Source organism: Ranitomeya imitator, chromosome 5, assembly GCF_032444005.1.
Source record: "Ranitomeya imitator isolate aRanImi1 chromosome 5, aRanImi1.pri, whole genome shotgun sequence".
NCBI lineage: Eukaryota > Metazoa > Chordata > Amphibia > Anura > Dendrobatidae > Ranitomeya > Ranitomeya imitator.
In genome coordinates, this window is record NC_091286.1 from 196913972 (window position 1) to 196935527 (window position 21556).

Sequence of the window (21556 nt, forward strand, 5' to 3'; positions counted from 1 at the left end):
CCAGGGCCCTAAACATTTACTAGGGAACGGTCCATGGGCATCTGTCTGCTTGGCCCGTATCTGTCCTGCCACCTGAGTGTGATTAAGCACCACAACTCAATCTTATGACAGTCATGTGGAGTCCCGCACAAAGAACCTTCTCGAACTGCTGGTTCCAGGTGTTTTTGCTTGTGTAGCTGGTACCAGGCTGGTTTGCCAACTCTGGACTTTGGTTTTCCATTTTTCAGCGTTCTGAATGAAAATTATGGGAGAAATTTGTTTTTCCTGATATTACTAAGCTTTATACCCATTTAGGTGAAATATTTTTCCTATTTAGGTCACTAGTTGCTATAAATTGTAACGAAACGATCTGATTTCGCAATTCCACAGATTCTTTCTTGAGGCATAGCACTGACTTATCAACGCACATCTGGTGTGCTGCTATATACAAAGCTGCCACTAGATGGCGGAAGAGGTCTTCAGTCTCGGTTCGTTCTAGTAACTGATGTTCAACCATGAAGAGCGTGATTGCTGGTGACGTCATGACGTTCAACCCGGAAATCAAAATGTGGGGACCAGGAAGATAGTACAGCAAGACCGTCTGCATCCTAGCGGCGCTGCAGCTGGTGGGTGTACTTGGTTACCGCTAGTTCCATTGTATAGGGACGCCGCTGTTCGTCGTGTCTCTGTGTAGTTCTGTTTTTTTTTCTTAAAGCTTTATGTGTATAGAACAACGTGTGCATTCGAGCATCAGCTGCTGACATCGCCCTGCCTCCTGTGCGGTGCCGGCAGTAGTGTCACTGTGTGACCTTGCGCTACCGCAGGCTGGGGCTCCAGTGAGGAGACTGGGCAGTTAACCCTCTCCGCCCCATGGCCGTCTGAGCACTGGGAACCATTTCTGTGCTAACCTGTTGGTTACCAGTTGGTCGCATTTGATAGTTTAACTCCTTAAAGACAGCCTCATTTTACAAATCTTCGCAGAGTCACTGTGAGGTAATAACTCTGGAACCCTTCTATATATCCCGGAGATTCTGACGCTGTGTTTTCGTGACACGTTGTACTTTATTTAAGTGGTAGGTTGGTGGAATCTGCATTTATTTATGAAATACGTGGAAATTTTGTGAAATTTTCAAACTTCGAATTTTTATTCCCTTGTAGAAAATGGTCAGCGCACACAAATATTTCCCGGGTGTGGACGTGCCGTCGGCGCCATTTTCCAGCTGGCTCTTATTTTGTGGCGACGTTCAAAGAAAGTTTAGATATCCCTTTAGAGTGGACTGTGAGGGGCCTATTTAGTGGAAACGCCCAAAAGTGATGCGATCTTAAAAACTGTACCCCTCAACATATTTAACCCCTTCAGGATGCGTTTTTTTTATTTTTTCCTCCCAGTCTTCCCACAACCATAGCTCTTTTATTTTTCTGTCCTCAGACCTATGAGGCTTGTATTTTGCGGAACGGTTTGTACATTTGCATTACACCATTCATTTTACCACACAGTACACTCAAAAAGGGGGGGGAAAAAGAGAAATTGTGAAAAACATAAGCATTTCTGACATTATTTGTGGGAATTGTTATTACAACGTATATTTATGGTTCTGCTCATCAGTACGATTGTGGAGATATCAAACATCCGGTTAATTTCATTACATTAGTGGTTAAAAAAAAAAAAAATCGGAAGTTTTAATAACCTTTTTATTCTTTGGTCTACACAGCGGTGGTGTGACTGCTTATTTTTTTGCGGGACAAGATGTTTTTATTGATGCTATTTTGGGATAGATGTGACATGTTGATTGCTTGTTAAAGTATTTTGTGTGGAATTGCAGCGAGCAAAAAAAGAACAAATTTAGGTGTGAATTTTTTTGTATTGTTTTACATTAACAGAGTTAATTATTTTTATATTTTGATAGTACTTTTCTGACAGCAGTGATGCCACATGTTTATTTTTTATGTTTTTAATATCTTTATTTTTATTGCGTGGAAAAAGGGTATGATTTGAACTTTGTTGTCTTTTTTTTAACCCCTTCCCGACATACGCCGTATATATATTGCTCTGCGGGAGCTGTGTTTCTGCAAAGACAAGTATATACATATGGTGCCACAATTGCGCAGGCTCACGTTGAGCGCCACCACAAACGGCTGCAGAAAAATGTCCATGGTCGGTGCTAGCACTAATCACGGACATTTAACCCCTCTGCCGCCACTGTCAATGGTGACATCAAGGAGAATCGTAGAGGGACCCCCTGTCTGCTCTCACGTGGTGCCGATGGTCTCCATGGTGACCCTGGGCCTCAAGATGGGCGCGGGGTCCTTCAGGGAATGTGGCCTGTGAGCGTTTGCTAAGAGCAGCTGACACACCTCCCCTGCCTGTCAAGACGCTGCTCTGATGCCCTGCCGTGCAGAAGCATGGCAAAGTATCAGATCAGTTATCTGTTAGGTCCGTGTAAGGCCGGGGTTCCATCAGCGTATGGCATCCAATGATTCATGCAAGAGCATCGGATGCGATATGCTAATGACACTTTGCTAATGCTCTGCTGCGAGCGGTAGCCGAGTGACGGTGCTCTCGCATGAAAGGATCGGAGCACAGCTGCGAAGGAGGTGGAGAAAGTAATTTCTCCATCTCCCCTGCCGCCTGTGTCAGCGGGAGATGCACTGCACTCCGGTAATATTTGAGTTCAGTGTGGTGTTTCACACGCACCCATAGACTTGGGCTTCTTTCACACTTCCATCTTCCAAATGTGCACAGGATCCGTCAAGACGTTGAAATGATGGATCCTGTGCAGATTGTGGAAATTGGGTGCACTGGGCCCCTCTTTCTGACGGGCCTGTCGAGGCTATGTGCACCTGTTGTGTATGCGTCTTCGCAGCGGTTTTCCGCTGCGAAAACGCATACACAACACAAACCAGGTTAAAAAAAATAAAAATCTCAGTATTCTCACCTAGCGGCGTTCCCACGCAGCGTCACCGATGCTCCCGGCAGCTAGCGTTCCTAGTAATACATTGCGAAATCTCGCGAGAAGTCGCTGCCTCGCAAGACCGCGACCTCTTGCGAGATTTCGCAATGTATTACTAGGAAGTAACGCTAGCTGCCGGGAGCATTGGTGACGCTGCGTGGGAACGCCGGTAGGTGAGAATATTGCTATATATATATATATATATATATATATATATATATATATATATATATATATATATATATATATATATTTTTTTTTTTTTTTTTAAATTATTTTTAACATTATGTCTTGTTAGTATAGATGCTTCATAGGCTGCAATCCAAATTTTTTTTTTTTTTATTGGATTGCACTAGTCCGATTGCATCACAAGTGAATGAGCCCTAAGTATGGTGTCCCATAGTGGAACAATGTGAAAAACAAGTTATTTAAAATTGTAAAAATATGAAAAAAATCTCCAAATAGAGAGCAAAAAAATTAAACCATATTAATCGAATAAGTACATTTTATTTATTAAAGAAAAAAAAAGTACTCCTGTTACCCTTATGAAAATGCAACATTTTGAGCAAAAAAAGATTTATCTGGGGAAAAATGTGTTTTAGGAGCTCTCCAAACATGACATGGCATCCGCTAATTATGCCAGCATATTTTACATTCAAAAAGTGAAATGGCGCTCCTTCCCTTCCGAGCACTATGGTCCAAAGTAAAGAAAAATTAGGTATAAGGCTATGTGCACAAGTTCAGGATTGTTCGCTGTTTTTTTTTTGCAGTTTTATCGCGTTTTTATAGCATACGCATACATTAAGCATCCTATCATTAGAATGCAATCTGCAATTTTTGTGCACATTTTGCGTTTTTTTTTTTTCCGTGGCGGAATCGCATTCTGGAAAAAAAATGCAGCATGTTCATTCTTTGCGGAATCACGGGGATTCCGCACACATAGGAATGCATTGATCGGCTTACTTTCCGCATGTGGCTATTCCCACCATGCCGCAAGTAAGCGGATCATGTGCGGTTGGTACCCAGGGTGGAGGAGAGGAGACTCTCCTCCAGGCCCTGGGAACCATATCCCTGTGAAAAAAAAGAGTTAAAATAAAAAATTGTGATATTATCACCTTCCAGCATTCCCAGCAGCCTTCCCGCTACTCGCGATGCTCCCATTCCCAGGGATTCTTTGCTGCAATGACCTGTGATGACGTAGCGGTCTCGTGAGACCACTACGTCATCTGGGAACGGAAGCTGCTGGGAGCATCGCGAGGAGCAGGAAGGCTGCACGGGATACCGGGAGGTAAGAATATCATGATTTGATTTTTTTTTTTTTTAATTATTTTTAAAATTATATCTTTTTACTATTGATGCTGCATAGGCAGCATCAATAGTAAAAAGTTGGTCACACTTGTCAAACACTATGTTTGACAAGTGTGACCAACCTGACAATCAGTTTTCCAGCCGATGCTACAGATCGCTTGGAAAACGCTAGCATTCTGCAAGCTAATTGGGCTTGTAAAACGCTAGTGTTTAGCGGGAAAATGCATGCCAATTCCGCATGCGTTTTAACCACGGCACAGTTGCAGAATTGCCGCAGAAATTTCCGCGGCAATTCCGGACGTGTGCACATAGCCTAAAGGAAAAATTTTGTGAAAGAAAAGTAAATGTTTATTTTTTTTCTTCCACATTCCAAAAATTCCTGTGAAGCACATGAAGGGTTAATACACTTCTGGAATATGGTTTTGAACACCTTGAGGGGTGCAGTATTTAGAATGGTTTCACTTTTTGGTATTTTCTTTCTTGTAGACCCCTCAAAGTCACTTCAAATCTGAGATGGTCCCTAAAAAAAAAAAATGGTTTGGGAAATTTTGTTGTAAAAATGTGAAATTGCTGCTCAACTTTTGACCCTTATAACTTCCTAACAAAAAAAAATTGTTTCCAAAATTGTGCTGATGTAAATTAGACATGTGGGCAATGTTATTTATTAACTCTTTTTAACTCTGATTTAAGGGCATACAAATTAAAAGTTTGAACATTGTGAAATGTTAACAATTTTCTCCAAATTTCCATTTTTTTCACAAATAAATGCAAGTCATATCAAATAAATTTTACCACTAACATGAAGTACATTGTCATAAGAAAACAATATCAGAATCAGTAGGATCATTGAATCGTTCCAGAGTTATCACCTGGACAGTGGTCAGAATTGTAAAAATTGGCCTGGTCAGGAAGGTGAAAACAGGCTTCTGGTTGAAGGGGTTAATCCTTATTTAGTGTTCATGCTAGCAGTTCTTGAGAAGAGTGCAGGGCTGCAGGCATCCCTTATCAGTGCCTTTTCCCTCTGATTTGTGGAGGAGGAGCTTTACTACTGAGCATGTATATAAAGTGCAGCACAGATTCTTCTCCAGTAAAAGCCAAGATCCTTAGATCAGGAATAGAGCAGATATTTACAGAACGTTTCATAACTTTCTCAAATACTCATGAGAAAATATTCAGCACATACTGCATTGTACTATTGTACCCAATTTATTATATATTTTAGGAGTCTGAGTCGGTCCATTATATACCGACTCTAATTCCTCAGTAATGCAGAGGGGTTACATTTTTAGAATGTTTTTTTCACTTAATTCTACTACAGGACTACGATTTTACGTTCTGATTGCAGATTGCATGCACTGCAGCACTCCTGTGCATGAGACCCGTTGGCTTTACATTGATACTTCGTCTCTTAGATCCTGTTGATGGCAGGGTCTAACAAACTACTTAAGCTGACAGACCCCAAGTCTGTTACTTGGCCTCATGGTTGACATGGTAACCATTGGGGACCTGTTGTGAATTCTGTTGTCGGGCTCCCTCCTGTGGTCATGAATGGTACTTCGGCTGGTTCTGTCCATGGACTTCCTCTGGTGGGTGTTTGAGTTTCACAGGTGACGAGGTAAATTCATTAGCTGCTGCTCTATTTAACTCCACTTAGATCTTTGCTCCATGCCACCTGTCAATGTTCCAGTATTGGTCTGTTCACTCCTGGATCGTTCTTGTGACCTGTCTTCCCATCAGAAGCTAAGTTCCAGCTTGTATTTCTTTGGTTTGCTATTTTTCTGTCCAGCTTGCTATTTAATTTGTTGTCTTGCTTGCTGGAAGCTCTGGGACGCAGAGGGAGCGCCTCCGCACCGTGAGTCGGTGCGGGGGGTCTTTTTGCGCCCTCTGCGTGGTCTTTTTGTAGGTTTTTGTGCTGACCGCAAAGTAACCTTTCCTATCCTCGGTCTGTTCAGTAAGTCGGGCCTCACTTTGCTAAATCTATTTCATCTCTGTGTTTGTATTTTCATCTTTACTCACAGTCATTATATGTGGGGGGCTGCCTTTTCCTTTGGGGAATTTCTCTGAGGCAAGGTAGGCTTATTTTTCTATCTTCAGGGCTAGCTAGTTTATTAAGCTGTGCCGAGTTGCATAGGGAGCGTTAGGCTCAATCCACGGCTATTTCTAGTGTGTTTGATAGGTTTAGGGATTGCGGTCAGCAGAGTTCCCACGTCCCAGAGCTCGTCCTTATTATCAGTAACTATCAGGTCATTCCGTGTGCTCTTAACCACCAGGTCCATTATTGTCCTGACCACAAGGTCATACCAGTACAGGTGGCCCAAAGTACTAATGCATCTCAATAGAGGGATAAGAGAAGTTCTGAGACCATTTTTTTTTCTTTGTAGTGTGTTTTGTCTCTATTTTCCCCTTTACCTCTGGGTGGTTCAGGACACTGGTGTAAACATGGACATTCAAGGTCTGTCCTCTTGGATGGATAATCTCACTACAAGGATACAAAACATTCAAGATTTTGTGGTTCAGAATCAGATGTCAGAGCCTAGGATTCCAATTCCTGATTTGTTTTTTGGTGATAGATCTAAGTTCTTGAATTTCAAAAATAATTGTAAATTGTTTCTTGCCTTGAAACCTCGCTCCTCAGGTGACCCTGTTCAACAAGTAAAGATCATTATTTCTTTGTTACGTGGTGACCCTCAAATCTGGGCATTTTCCCTTGCGCCAGGATATCCGGCATTGCGTGATGTTGATGCGTTTTTCCTGGCGCTTGGATTGCTTTATGACGAACCTAATTCAGTGGATCAGGCAGAGAAAATCTTGCTGGCTCTGTGTCAGGGTCAGGATGAAGCGGAGATATATTGTCAGAAGTTTAGAAAGTGGTCTGTGCTCACTCAGTGGAATGAATGTGCCCTGGCAGCAATCTTCAGAAAGGGTCTCTCTGAAGCCCTTAAGGATGTCATGGTGGGGTTTCCCATGCCTGCTGGTCTGAATGAGTCTATGTCCTTGGCCATTCAGATCGATCGACGCTTGCGTGAGCGTAAAGCTGTGCACCATTTGGCGGTATGGGCCTGAGCCTATGCAATGTGATAGGACTTTGACCAGAGCTGAACGGCAAGAACACAGACGTTGGAATGGGCTATGTTTTTACTGTGGTGATTCCACTCATGCGATCTCCGATTGTCCTAAGCGCACTAAGCGGTTCGCTAGGTCTGCCACCATTGGTACGGTACAGTCTAAATTTCTATTGTCTGTTACTCTGATTTGCTCTTTGTCATCCTATTCTGTTATGGCATTTGTGGATTCAGGCGCTGCCCTGAATTTGATGGACTTGGAGTATGCTAGGCGCTGTGGTTTTTTCTTGGAGCCCTTGCAGTATCCTATTCCATTTAGAGGAATTGATGCTACGCCTTTGGCCAAGAATAAGCCTCAGTATTGGACCCAATTGACCATGTGCATGGCTCCTGCACATCAGGAGGATATCCGCTTTCTGGTGTTGCATAATCTGCATGATGTGGTCGTTTTGGGGTTGCCATGGCTACAGGTTCATAATCCAGTATTGGACTGGAAGTCTATGTCTGTGTCCAGCTGGGGTTGCCAGTGGGTTGCTTTTGCCCTTGCCGGTCCCGTAGAGGCCCTGGACGCATATTTCTATGGATTTTATTTCGGATCTCCCCGTCTCTCAAAAGATGTCGGTCATTTGGGTGGTTTGTGATCGCTTTTCTAAGATGGTCCTTTTGGTACCTTTGTCTAAATTGCCTTCCTCCTCTGATTTGGTGCCATTATTTTTCCAGCATGTGGTTCGTTTACATGGTATCCCGGAGAACATCGTTTCTGACAGAGGTTCCCTGTTTGTTTCAAGGTTTTGGCGATCCTTTTGTGCTAGGATGGGCATTGATTTGTCTTTTTCCTCGGCTTTTCAGCCTCAGACAAATGGCCAAACCGAACGAACTAATCAAACTTTGGAAACATATCTGAGATGCTTTGTTTACTCGGACTCCCATGACAGCACGACGAGAGAGGGGATCCGCCCATTAGGAACAGGAAACCTACAGATACAAAAGGGCGGTACCTCTCCCTTGCCTCAGTTGGTTTCCTGTTCCTGAGGGGACGGGTGCCTACAGACAGAAGGCCCAGGCCGGCCGACCGATTACGGTAGCGGGGGGGTCTCCTACCTCGGCCGGTGCGGAGATCCCTGGAGACGCCACGGTGGTCCTTGCTGGACTTCACGGCAGTGGCGTTCGCAGCAGGGAGCGGAGTCCGGAGGATTTCCTGCCTCCATCAGCGTCAGCGCAGGTAAGTATTCCCATTAGTGGTGCAGCGGTATGGTGGGGCTGCGGGTGCCGGGCTCAGGCGTGTGGGTGAGCTCCCGGAGCGCTGCGCTCCATTCCCCGGCGTCCTGCACAGCTCTCAGCGCGTGCTGGAGCATTTCCGGGTGCAGTGACGTGGGGGGGCGGAGTTAGCGGCCGCTTCCGGGTCGCCGGACGTCTGCGCATGCGCAGTCGTTCCAATATGGCGGCGCCCATCGCGTCTGTGTGCCGGTTTTTGACCGCAAGATCTCCTGCCCTCTGCTGTATCCTGGGCCAATAGGGACAGCGCTGGCCCATCTGCTGACCGGATCCAAGGGGTATTTATGCAGGTGGAGATGTCAGATCCCTGCTTTTGGTCGCATTTCGTCATGGAGAGTGGTGGTGAGCAGCAGCAGCTGCCAGACGAGGTACGTCAGAAGCCCAAACAGAAGGATAGAGGCGACCAGCCCAGTCGTAAGAGCTCTTCCGAACAAGGATCCAGAGCTTCGACTAAAGAGACCCCTCGGATTCCGGTATTGTACTTTGGCGCACGGGTAAGTGATCTACGTGAAAGTTCACTCTGTGACGCGGGCCCCTTTATACTTTATCATTCCAGGGGAAGAAGAGTACGGGGAAGTCTAAACATAAGGAATGTGCCCTCTGTGGAGTCCCTCTACCTGACTCTTGTTCAAAAAAATTATGTGCCCCCTGTATACAGCAGACGGTGAGGTCTACAGGAGCGGGTTGGTGGTAGTGACTTTAGGTCAGATATTAGTTATCTCCTATATTGTCCTCCCCTAGGTAGCAGAAGAGTCCGTAACTCCGGCAAATCTGAGGGAAATGATCCGGCTGGAAGTAAGGGAATCACTACGGTCCCTATCCCAAGCGGAAGGCTCAAAGCATAGGACTCTCTTGGACTCTAATTCTTCAGAGGAAGAAAGAGAAAAAATTCCTCATATATCTACAGGGTCATCATGTCAAGATCCTATCGGGACCAGGTGGCGGTCGCATACATAAATCATCAGGGTGGAACTCATTCCGAGTCACTGATGAGAGTGGCGGATCGTCTGTTCCAGACAGCAGAAAATCACTTCTTATCCCTAACTGCTCTACACATAAGAGGAAAAGAAAACATCAAAGCGGACTTTCTAAGCCGCAACACCTTGAGACAAGGGGAATGGTCCCTAAACAATTACGTGTTCGATCAGATCGTCCACAAATGGGGACATCCAGAAGTAGACTTATTTGCTACCAGGGACAACCGGAAGACAACAAAATTTTGTTCCCTAAATCCCAGAGAAAATCCTCTGTCGGTAGACGCTTTTCTGATCAGATGGGATTTTCAACTGGCATATGCATTTCCTCCACTAGGCCTGATACCCTTAGTAGTCAGGAAGATAAGAGAAGATCGAGCCAGAGTTATATTGATTGCCCCATTCTGGCCCAGAAGGGCCTGGTTCACTTGGCTCAGGATCATGTCAGTGGAGGACCCCTGGGTACTTCCGGACATTCCAGATCTGCTCTACCAGGGGCCGATCAGCCATCCTCAAGTAAAGAATCTCCATTTAACGGCATGGATTTTGAAAGGGCGTTACTAAAAAGCAAAGGGTTCTCCCCGAGTCTAATTGAGACCCTTATGAAAAGTAGAAAGCAAATAACCACAACAATCTACGCTAGGACCTGGCGGAAATTTCTGGCCTCTTCTGATTTTAATTTAGAAGAGGGATTACCTATTAAACAAATCTTAGAATTTCTGCAAAAAGGCCTAGAGCTAGATCTATCCACTAGTACTCTAAGAGTACAGGTCTCGGCCCTAGGGGCTCTATTTTCATGTAACATCGCCAATAATTATTGGATCTCAAGGTTCATTAAAGCTTCTATTAGATCTAGACCCATACATAAAGATAGATCTATGCCTTGGGATCTCAACCTAGTCCTGTCAGCATTGACTAGAGAGCCGTTTGAACCATTACATTCAGCTTCAATTAAGGCCCTATCTCTTAAGACAGCCTTTCTTGTGACCTGACCCAGCCTATTTACCGAAAGTGTCATCACGTTTTCACAGGACACAGGAGATAGTTTTACCATCCTTCCTTCCCAATCCCTCCAACCCTAAAGAACTACTCCATACATTAGATGTTAGGAGATGCCTGCTAGAATACATCTCTATTACTGACACTTGGAAGAAAGATAATGCGTTGTTTTTATCTTTCCAAAACCCTAGAAAGGGACTTAGGGTATCAAAGTACACACTAGCAAAGTGGATTAGGGAGGCTATCTCTTTGGCTTACACTGCAGGTGGGGGTCCGGCTCCGCAGAATCTGAGGGCGCATTCCACCAGGGCCATGGCTACATCCTGGGCGGAAAAGTCTGGAGTATCAATCGACCAGATATGTAAGGCGGCCACATGGTCATCCCCGTCCACCTTCTTTAAGCACTATAGGTTGGATTTGGGGGCTTCCTCTGATCTCACATTCGGGTTAAGGGTGCTACAGGCCATAGTCCCTCCCTAAGGAAGCTTACATCTCTGTAATTCTCTCGTCGTGCTGTCATGGGAGTCCGAGTAAAGCATTAAGCTACTTACTGGTAGCGGCATTTCTCGGAGGCCCATGACAGCACCCTTAGTTCCCTCCCTATTCACGTGGGGGTTGCACTCCATATAAATGTATATATTTCACAATATGATACCAGTCCCAATAGATGTCTGCTATTTTTGTATATAATCTGTATATAGTGTATATTTTTGTGTACCACTAACCGCGGTAGTCCTCTCAAGACTCTGAAATACAACTGAGGCAAGGGAGAGGTACCGCCCTTTTGTATCTGTAGGTTTCCTGTTCCTAATGGGCGGATCCCCTCTCTCGTCGTGCTGTCATGGGCCTCCGAGAAATGCCGCTACCAGTAAGTAGCTTAATGCTTTCTGCTGATCAGGATGATTGGGTGTCCTTTTTGCCGTTGGCTGAGTTCGCCCTTAATAATCGGGCCAGCTCGGCTACTTTGGTTTCGCCGTTTTTCTGCAATTCTGGTTTCCATCCTCGTTTCTCTTCAGGGCAGGTTGAGTCTTCAGACTGTCCTGGTGTAGATACCGTGGTGGATAGGTTGCAGCAGATTTGGACTCATGTGGTGGACAATTTGACATTGTCCCAGGAGAAGGCTCAACGTTTCGCTAACCGCGGACGCTGTGTGGGTCCCCGACTTCGTGTTGGGGATTTGGTTTGGTTGTCGTCTCGTTATGTTCCTATGAAGGTTTCCTCTCCTAAATTTAAGCCTCGTTTCATTGGTCCGTATAAGATTTCTGAGCTTATCAATCCTGTGTCATTTCGTTTGGCCCTTCCTGCTTCTTTTGCCATCCATAATGTGTTCCATAGGTCGTTATTACGGAGATACGTGGCGCCTGTGGTTCCATCCGTTGATCCTCCTGCCCCGGTGTTAGTTGAGGGGGAGTTGGAGTATGTGGTGGAGAAGATTTTGGATTCTCGTGTTTCGAGACGGAAACTCCAGTACCTGGTCAAGTGAAAGGGTTATGGTCAGGAAGATAATTCCTGGGTTTTTGCCTCTGATGTTCATGCTGCCGATCTTGTTCGTGCCTTTCATTTGGCTCATCCTGGTCGGCCTGGGGGCTCTGGTGAGGGTTCGGTGACCCCTCCTCAAGGGGGGGTACTGTTGTGAATTCTGTTGTCGGGCTCCCTCCTGTGGTCATGAATGGTACTTCGGCTGGTTCTGTCCATGGACTTCCTCTGGTGGGTGTTTCTGAGTTTCACAGGTGACGAGGTTAATTCGTTAGCTGCTGCTCTATTTAACTCCACTTAGATCTTTGCTCCATGCCACCTGTCAATGTTCCAGTATTGATCTGTTCACTCCTGGATCGTTCTTGTGACCTGTCTTCCCAGCAGAAGCTAAGTTCCAGCTTGTATTTCTTTGGTTTGCTATTTTTCTGTCCAGCTTGCTATTTAATTTGTTGTCTTGCTTGCTGGAAGCTCTGGGACGCAGAGCGAGCGCCTCCGCACCGTGAGTCGGTGCGGAGGGTCTTTTTGCGCCCTCTGCGTGGTCTTTTTGTAGGTTTTTGTGCTGACCGCAAAGTTACCTTTCCTATCCTCGGTCTGTTCAGTTAGTCGGGCCTCACTTTGCTAAATCTATTTCATCTCTGTGTTTGTATTTTCATCTTTACTCACAGTCATTATATGTGGGGGGCTGCCTTTTCCTTTGGGGAATTTCTCTGAGGCAAGGTAGGCTTATTTTTCTATCTTCAGGGCTAGCTAGTTTCTTAGGCTGTGCCGAGTTGCATAGGGAGCGTTAGGCGCAATCCACGGCTATTTCTAGTGTGTTTGATAGGTTTAGGGATTGCGGTCAGCAGAGTTCCCACGTCCCAGAGCTCGTCCTTATTATCAGTAACTATCAGGTCATTCCGTGAGCTCTTAGCCACCAGGTCCATTATTGTCCTGACCACCAGGTCATAACAGGGACCCCCTAGGGTAATGATAGAGTTGACTACTACTTTCAAAGGTTACATCATCAATCGTGACAAGGCAAGAGGGTGTATAATGCACTACTGCAGTACCTGACAGCAGGCTTCAATCAGTTACGATTGCTGTAATTGATTTGTTACTGCAGGCAGATCTTCTTAGTGATGTCACTGAGACGATCAGAGTCAGAAAGGCAGGCTAAAGCATCCTGTTTCACTGTGATTGGTCTGCCTGTATTGACAGACCAATCACAACGATTGCTGGACAGGAACAAACATTATTGCTCCTGGACCAATTAGCTGTATGCCTCTGGTGTCCGGGACAGCAGTTTGCACTAAACTGTTACTGCGATGTCGTGTGGTGACACTAGAATGTAACAACGTACGTATACTACTTATAAGTTCGCTCCTCCCAACCTTTGAAGAACAGAAAGAGGGACAGATCTTACCGCTGTCGCAAATTTTGACCACACCCCAATCTATGCTCGCTCACCATTTCTTTCTACCCTGGCAGGAGGAGTTGTCAGAGGGGCTGTGGTGGTGAGCGAAATTCAGCAGACGCCTGAGACTGCAGGGAGTAGACCCAAATCAGGGACTGTCTGCTGTATCTGGGACTTTTGGGACCAGAGATGTGTGGATGAATTCACGTATCTCTGTTCCAGCTTGATGAGAGGCCATGAATCTTACCTTCCCGCATCCTCGACCTGGCTTTTGATTAGCCAGAGCTGGTTGAACGTCATCTGTGCGTCCTGCTCATGTCTAGTTGGGACTTATGAATTTAATTTTTGCTCCTTCATTCACAGTCGAAGATGCCAGAACTTTCTTATCTTTATGTAGCTTCACTATAGGACATCTGCCTTTTGTGTCTCTAAAGTCATGTTTACACGTTATAGAAATACTGTGTTTTTTGTTTTCTAGAAATCCACTGTTGTGTATAGGGTTGAGCGACCTTTACTTTTATAGGATCGGGTTTCACAAAACCCGACTTTTTCAAAAGTCGGGTCGAGTGAAATCGGCCGATCCTATAAAAAAGCCGGGGTCGGCCGAAACTCGAAACCCAATGCAGTGCATTGGGTTTCCAATGGTTCCCAGGGTCTGAAGGAGCGGAAACTCTCCTTCAGGCCTTGGGATCCATAATTAAGTGTAAAATAAAGAATTAAAATAAAAAATATCGCCATACTTACCCTCTGACGCGACCTGGTACTAACCGGGAACCTTCCTTCCTTAGAATCAGCCTTCCAGGACCTTGCGGTGACGTCGCGGCTTGTGATTGGTCGCGCGGCCGCCCATGTGACCGCTCGCGCGACCAATCACAAGCCGCGACGTCACCGCGACGTCACCGAAGGTCCTGGAAGGGCTGATTCTTAGGAAGGAAGGCTGCCGGAAAGAAGCAGGGCGCGTCCGAGGGTGAGTATATTCCTATTAGGTATATACTTACCCTCGGACGCACCCTGCTTCTTTCCGGCAGCCTTCCTTCCTAAGAATCAGCCCTTCCAGGACCTTCGGTGACGTCGCGGCTTGTGATTGGTCGCGCGAGCGGTCACATGGGCGGCCGCGCGACCAATCACAAGCCGCGACGTCACCGCAAGGTCTTGGAAGGCTGATTCTAAGGAAGGAAGGTTCCCGGTTAGTACCAGGGCGCGTCAGAGGGTAAGTATGGCAATATTTTTTATTTTAATTCTTTATTTTACACTTAAATCTGAATTCCGATACCAATTCCCGATATCATAAACATATCGGGAATCGGTATCGGAATTCCGATTCCAGATTCAGAAGATCGCCGACTTCATGGCCGACCCCACACAGGGGTCGGGTCGGGTTTCATGAAACCCGACTTTGCCAAAAGTCGGCGACTTCTGAAAATTTTCGACCCGTTTCGCTCAACCCTAGTTGTGTACAATGTAGAAGTCTCAAGTACACAAAATCATCCCCATGACATCATCTGAGCTTGTAGCACACTAGCTTAAGCTACTTCCTGCCTGTAATTTAAAGGTTGTGGGGTCAATTACGTGGGAGAATTACAGAGAGAAAAAAGTAATGTTTTTGAAATTGCTTATTGTTACTACTTTTATAGGGACAAAAAATATTGTTCTTCACCTCATTATGCAGGCACCATAGAAAAACATTGTTTTAGAAAATGTATCTCTATGGACATGTATAACTTGCTTCTGGGTTCATTGCCTGCCACAGAGGTCAAGATTACCAAATTTTCCTATGTATATCAATGTGGGGGTGGCTCCTAGAGAGAACAGCCTGCGAACATGGAAACTTGAGCTCAAATCTGGGGGAGGCCCAATCACAGGAGGGGGAAGACGTGAATAATAAGATTAAATTTTTGCACTGAGCAGCTCGCCCCCCCCTTGATGGAGGAGGAGCAAAGATAGCTGAGTATGGAAGCCGGAACAAAAGGTCTGACGGGATGCAGGACTGAGCCTCCAAATCAGGACAGTCTCGATGAATCTGGGACGATTGGGAGCTACAGTTTACTAGAAGTTTACATACACTATATAGAAAGACACTGTGAGGCAGTGACCCCTGTTACAGCTAGGGGGCGCTGTTTATGCTCTCCAGAATGCGTACAGAGGCGTAGTGAGTCCATGAGGGCGTATTGCAGTCACAGGTGTAGCTGTAATTAGAATGGTGAAGCAGTGACTGATTAAAAAGCCCTGTAGTAGATGGGGAGGTGTGTCAGTGTTGTTCTTGGAAGCAGACAGAGCAGTTGTCTGCAGAGCACTCTTTGTGTGAAGCAACACAGGGGCAAGAGGAACCAAAGAGCCTGACACTCTGCGTCTTGGACTGTGTCTTATGTTTACCTGGCTGAAATCGGGAGGACCTAACGTGCGGTGTGCGGCGTGAGTAAAGAGACTTAGTACCGGCGTGCAGTTGCCCAGGGAAACTGGACAAAGGGAAGTCCGGCCTGTTTAGGGCTGCAAACTAAAGCCGTATACTATGTATTTCTAATGGACTGTGTGAAGAAGCTGTGTATTGTGTATTTCTAATGGACTGTATGAAGAAGCTGTGTATTGTGTATTTCTAATGGACTGTGTGAAGGAACACATTGAATGAACATTTGTTTGAACTTGCTTGGGTTACTGCCATTTTACTGCGTACAGTGCTACCGCTGCATCACAACACATATGCATGTTTTTCTTAATATCTGACATGAAATCAGAAAAAACCTTTCCCGTTTTAGGTCAGTTAGCCAAATGCCAGAATAATGAGAGAGAATGTTTTAAGGCATATTTATTACTTACTGCAAAGTCAAAAGTTTACATCCATTTTAGTATTTGGCACCATTGCTCTTAAACTGAATTACTTGGGTCAAACGTTTGGGATATCCTTCCACAAGCTTCTCACAATAGTTGGTTGGAATTTGGGCCCATTACTCTTTACAAAACTAGTGTAACTGATCGAGATTTGTTGGTCGCCTTGCTCTCACTTGCCTTTTCAGCTTTGCCCACAAATTTTCAGAAGGATTGAAGTCAGGGCTTTGTGATGGTCACACCAAAGTATTGACTTTGTTATCCTTAAGCCACTTTGTTACCATTTTGGCAGTATGGTTTGGGTCATTGTCCATTTGGAAGACCCATTTCTGCCCAAGCTTTAACTTCCTGGCTGATGTCTTGAGGTATTGCTACATAATCTTCTTTTCTGATTGATATTTTGTGAAGTGCACCAGTCCCTCCTGCAGCAAAGCAACCCCACAACATGATTCTGCCACCCCCTTGTTTCACAGTTGAGATTGTGCTCTTAGGCTTCCAAGCTTCTCCCTTTTTCTTCCAAACGTAACAATGGTCATTATGCCCCAAAAAATCAATTTTAGTTTCATCAGATCACAGGACATGTCTCCAAAAATTAAGTTCTTTGTTCCTGTGTGTACTTGCAAACATTAATCTGGTTTTTTTATGTTTCTTTTGGAGTACTGGTTTCTTCTTGGCAGAGTGGCCTTTCTGCCCATGTTGATATAGTACTCGTTTGGATACCAGCTTCCACCATCGTTTTCACAAGGTCTTTTGCTTTTGTCCTTGGGATGAAATGCACATGTTGGATCAAAGCATATTCATCTCTGGGACACAGAACCCATGTGGTATGATGGCTGTACATTCCAATCTTGTTTGTACTTGAGCATAATTGTTTGTACAGATGAACGAGGAACCATCAGGTATCTTGAAATTGTACTCCAGGGTGACCCAGACTTGTGCAAGTCCTCAATTCTCTTCCTGATATCTTGGCTGATTTCTTGAGACTTTCACATGATGCTACAGTGTTTCAGGTATGCATTAAACTTAGATGTTGCCAAAAACTGAATCAGAAGCTTCCAAACATGTCTCTCTCTCTCCCCCTCTCCCTTCCCCATTAATAATTATGGTAATCCTAATTGACCTAAAATGGTAAATGTTTATTCTGATTATACTATGTAGTGTATGTAAACTTCTGGTTTCAACTGTATATATTCTGTTCCATTTGTAAATGAAGCTGAAGTGCTTTGTCTCTTCATGAGCCTATGATCTCTGTCTAGTACCACCTTGTTTTGCTCGACTGACACATCGCTATCATGACTACATATCCATTGACTTGCCAGTCAAACAGAAATAGGTGTTGGTAGGCATGGAAAAGAGTCGTTGAGATGGAGGTTCGAAAAGTGCTTCATTTTGTATTTTTTATGATTAATTTTATTATTGGAAAACTACAGTACTGTCGGTCAATCCAATAGGTTAATAAACCTGAAAATTTAAGAAAGTAAAAGTGAGATTTTGCCTTGGGCCGGAGTCACACTAGAGAGGAATATGGACGAGTGTTATGCGAGACTCGCCAATGAAAGTCTATGGGTGCGAGAAACTCGCACACCACACGGACCATCAGTATGACTTGTGAGAAATACGCACTGGTGTCCTTTAGAAAAGCCGGCAAATCCAGTGCGGTGTATTGTAAAATCACACTGACAGGTTATAATAGAAGAGATAAAAAAATATGTATTCAGATAGTGTGTGTATGTATATATGTGTGTATACACATCTAAGTAATTTAATCTATCATTGTTTAAGGGTCACTTCTGTCTTTCTCTGTCCTTCTGTCACGGATATTCATTGGTCGCTGCCTCTGTCTGTCATGGAAATCCAAGTCGCTGATTGGTCGCGGCAAAACAGCCACGACCAATCAGCGACGGGCACAGTCCGGAAGAAAATGGCCGCTCCTTACTCCCCGCAGTCAGTGCCCAGCGCCCGCATACTCCCCTCCAGTCACCGCTCACACAGGGTTAATGCCGGCGGTAACGGACCGCGTTATGCCGCAGGTAACGCACTCCGTAACCGCTGCTATTAACCCTGTGTGTCCCCAACTTTTTACTATTGATGCTGCCTATGCGGCATCAATAGTAAAAAAATGTAATGTTAAAAATAATTAAAAAACCAAAAAACCTGCTATTCTCACCCTCCGTAGTCCGCTGAGCCGCACGCGCCTGCCACCATCTTCCGTTCCCGGCGATGCATTGCGAAATTACTGGGTAATTTCGCAATGCATCCTGTGAACAGAAGATGGCGGCAGCTGTGCGCGTATCGCCGGAGCTTCGCTGGATCCCTGGGATAAGTATATAACAATTTTTTATTTTAATTATTTTTTTTAACAGGGATATGGTGCCCACACTTCTGTATACTACGTGGGCTGTGTTAGATACCGCGTGGCTGCTATATATTACATAGGCAGTGTTATATACTATGTGGGCTGTGTTATATACTACGTGGCTGGGCTATGTTCTATACTGCGTGCTATATACTACGTGGCCACAGTTATATACTGCGTGGGCAGTGTTATATACTGCGTGGGCAGTGTTCTATACTACGTGGCTGCTATATACTACGTGGCCACAGTTATATACTGCGTGGGCAGTGTTATACTGCGTGGGCAGTGTTCTATACTACGTGGCTGCTATATACTACGTGATCAGTGTTCTATACTACGTGGCTGCTATATACTGCGTAGGCTGTTATATAGTACGTGGCTGTGTTATATACTGCGTGGCCACTGTTATATATTGCGTGGTCTGTATTAACGCATCAGGTATTCTACAATATGTATGTATATAGCAGCCACATAGTATATAGCACAGGCCACGTAGTATTTGTCTGCTATATACTACATGGCTCCTATATACTGCGTGGCCTGTGCTATATACTATGTGGCTGCTATATACATACATAAATACATATTCTAGAACACCCAATGCGTTAGAATCGGCCATACATACATACATACATACATACATACATACATATACACAGCACAACAAAAATAAAAAAAAGTGGAGTTTAATGCCTGAATGGCATGGCAACGTTTCGGATATACTATCCTTTCTCAAGCAGTGTATACATAGAAATGTCAAGTTTTTATACAAACCACAGGTAAATCTCATTACAAAAATCATTACATCAATTAATCAAATTTTACAGTACTACTCAAGTGCAGAGTGACATAAAAAAGTGCTTAAGTGCCGTGATCAAAATATCCCTTTAAGGCATCATGTTAGAAAATGCACAACATATAGCGATCTCTCCAATAGTACCTAAAAACAATAAATACCTAATCGCCATAATTATATCTGACAGGTTCACCGCCAAACGAAGCATTATCAAAAAAAACTCACACAAGTTCTTGTTTGCAGACGCCATATCCACGGCGTTCAGAGTCAAAGTGCGCATGACCATGACATCATTACCCATGGATCTTCGCGCTACTCCCCCGCGCATGCGCAGACAGCATCTGAGGTGCCGGGCGCCATCTTGTTTATGGTATTCACTCGCCGTTATACAGATGCAAAGGCAATACTAACGCAGGACACAAACCTGCGTATAGTATATACTGAGGTGTAGACCATCATCCCAAATTAGAAGATAAAAACTTCATTGGATGCAGGCATAATTGTCATAAACAGGAAGAACGTTATTATGGGGCAATTACTGTTATTATAAACAGGACTTCCATACAGTCAAAACATGGACACATAAGTAACCCAGGTCATGGCATAAGCCTAACAACGTGCTATCAGACACAGGAACACCCCACTCATATAAGAAGGGTCCCCTATGTCAAGAGCGCAGGCCAGAGCGAAAAAGGAGGTGATTAACCCCCCCCTTCCACCCTGTCCACCGCAAGTAGCACGAATAGACCAAGAGTAAGTGTCCATATTAAGAAAGAACTGAACCACATTAAACGAACTTCAATACAGTAATTTTATTACATCCCCAGCCTGCATCCAATGAAGTTTTCATCTTCTAATTTGGGATGATGGTCTTCACCTCAGTATATACTATACGCAGGTTAGTGTCCTGCGTTAGTATTGCCTTTGCCGTGGCATCTGTATAACGGCGAGTGAATACCATAAACAAGATGGCGCCCGGCACCTCAGATGCTGTCTGCGCATGCGCGGGGAGTAGCGCGAAGATCCATGGGTAATGACGTCATGGTCATGCGCACTTTGACTCTGTGAACGCCGTGGATATGGCGTCTGCAAACAAGAACTTGTGTGATTTTTTTTTTTTGATAATGCTTCGTTTGGCGGTGCACCTGTCAGATATAATTATGGCGATTAGGTATTTATTGTTTTTAGGTACTATTGGAGAGATCGCTATATGTTGTGCATTTTCTAACATGATGCCTTAAAGGGATATTTTGATCACGGCACTTAAGCACTTTTTTATGTCACTCTGCACTTGAGTAGTACTGTAAAATTTGATAAATTGATGTAATGATTTTTGTAATGAGATTTGCCTGTGGTTTGTATAAAAACTTGACATTTCTATGTATACACTGCTTGAGAAAGGATAGTATATCCGAAACGTTGCCACGCCGTTCAGGCATTAAAGTCCACTTTTTTTTTATTTTTGATGTGCTGCTTTCCTTTTCTCTTTTTATATTTGAACCACCTGCAATAGTGGTTTGGAGAGCTTTGCACGTTATTTCAAGGTAGTATTTTGATGCTGTTCCTTTTTTTTCATTATATATATATATATATATATATATATATATATATATATATATATATATATATATATATATATATATATATATATATATATATATATATATATATTCTATATCTCTACTATATAATTGTCTAAGGGTCACTTCCGTCTGTCTGTCCTTCTGTCACGGATATACATTGGTCGCGGCCTCTATCTGTCATGGAAATCCAACTCTCTGATTGGTCACGGCAAAACAGCCACGACCAATCAGCGACCGACACAGTCTGGGAAAAATGGCCGCTCCTTCCTCCCCGCAATCAGTGCCCGCTCCATACTCCCCTCCAGTCAGCCCTCACACAGAGTTAATGCCAGCGTTAATGGACCGTGGTGTAACGCAGAGCTATTAACCCTGTGTGACTAACTTTTTACTATTGATGATGTGTATGCAGCATCAATAGTAAAAAGATCTAATGTTACAAATAATAATAAAGAAAAAAGGTTATTCTCACCCTCCGCCGTCACGTCCTCTCCTCGGCAGTGCAAGCGGCAGGTTCCGGGGCCAAGGATGGTATGCGAGAAGGACCTTCCATGACGTCACGGTCATTTGACCGCCACGTCATC

General features: G+C 44.4%; 1 protein-coding gene across 7 annotated transcripts in view; it reads left to right on the plus strand.

Moving 5' to 3' along the window:
* The first annotated feature begins 520 nt into the window (after positions 1-520).
* The window catches only part of TBCE (tubulin folding cofactor E), a 359490-nt gene continuing 338454 nt past the window's right edge, over positions 521-21556 (plus strand). For all 7 annotated transcript variants that reach the window (XR_011321965.1, XR_011321966.1, XR_011321967.1 and 4 more), the window contains exon 1: positions 521-605. The gene's annotated coding sequence lies outside the window, so the exon portion shown is untranslated. The remainder of the gene's footprint in view (positions 606-21556) is intronic.